General features: G+C 52.9%; 1 non-coding gene across 1 annotated transcript in view; it reads right to left on the bottom strand.

Annotated features, from left to right (window-relative positions):
- The window catches only part of LOC124173448, a 1,857-nt gene extending 1,610 nt beyond the window's left edge, over positions 1-247 (bottom strand). The window contains exon 1 of the ribosomal RNA XR_006868565.1: positions 1-247. This exon is cut by the window's left edge and continues 1,610 nt beyond it. This is a non-coding gene — a ribosomal RNA (small subunit ribosomal RNA).
- Between the last annotated feature and the right edge of the window lie 296 nt (positions 248-543).

The following is a 543-nucleotide window of genomic DNA, read 5'->3' on the forward strand; positions in this document are numbered from 1 at the left end:
AAGGCAACGGACGAGCCGATTGGTTTTGTTCTAATAAAAGCACCCCTCCCATCACTGGTCGGGGCACGAGGTTCATGTATTAGCTCTAGAATTACCACAGTTATCCATGTAAGCGTGGGTAAGATCCAAGGAACCATAACTGATTTAATGAGCCATTCGCGGTTTCGCCTTAAAGCGGTTTGTACTGAGACATGCATGGCTTAATCTTTGAGACAAGCATATGACTACTGGCAGGATCAACCAGGGAGCGCGTATCGTTCCGTTCCCCGCCGACATGATCGGTCCGAGGCCGCGCTTTTTCGATTTTTCGTTCCGTACCTTCTCCTCCGTTTTTCTTCAAATCAAGCCCACCGGTCACCGAAACGATGCGGGGAGAATCCCCGACGTTCCGAAGGCCTGCGCGCTTCGTTCGGTTAAAGGATTTCTCGAGTCGCTTTGCCCAAATGGCCAAAATTCAATTTTGCCGACCGGGGCCGAAGCACGGAGACCCTCGCGGGACCCGACGCGCTTCTTCCCCGTCGATCTTCGCTAGCCGGTGAGAGT

The sequence above is a fragment of the Ischnura elegans genome, unplaced genomic scaffold (assembly GCF_921293095.1).
Source record: "Ischnura elegans unplaced genomic scaffold, ioIscEleg1.1, whole genome shotgun sequence".
In the NCBI taxonomy this organism is placed as follows: Eukaryota; Metazoa; Arthropoda; class Insecta; order Odonata; family Coenagrionidae; genus Ischnura; species Ischnura elegans.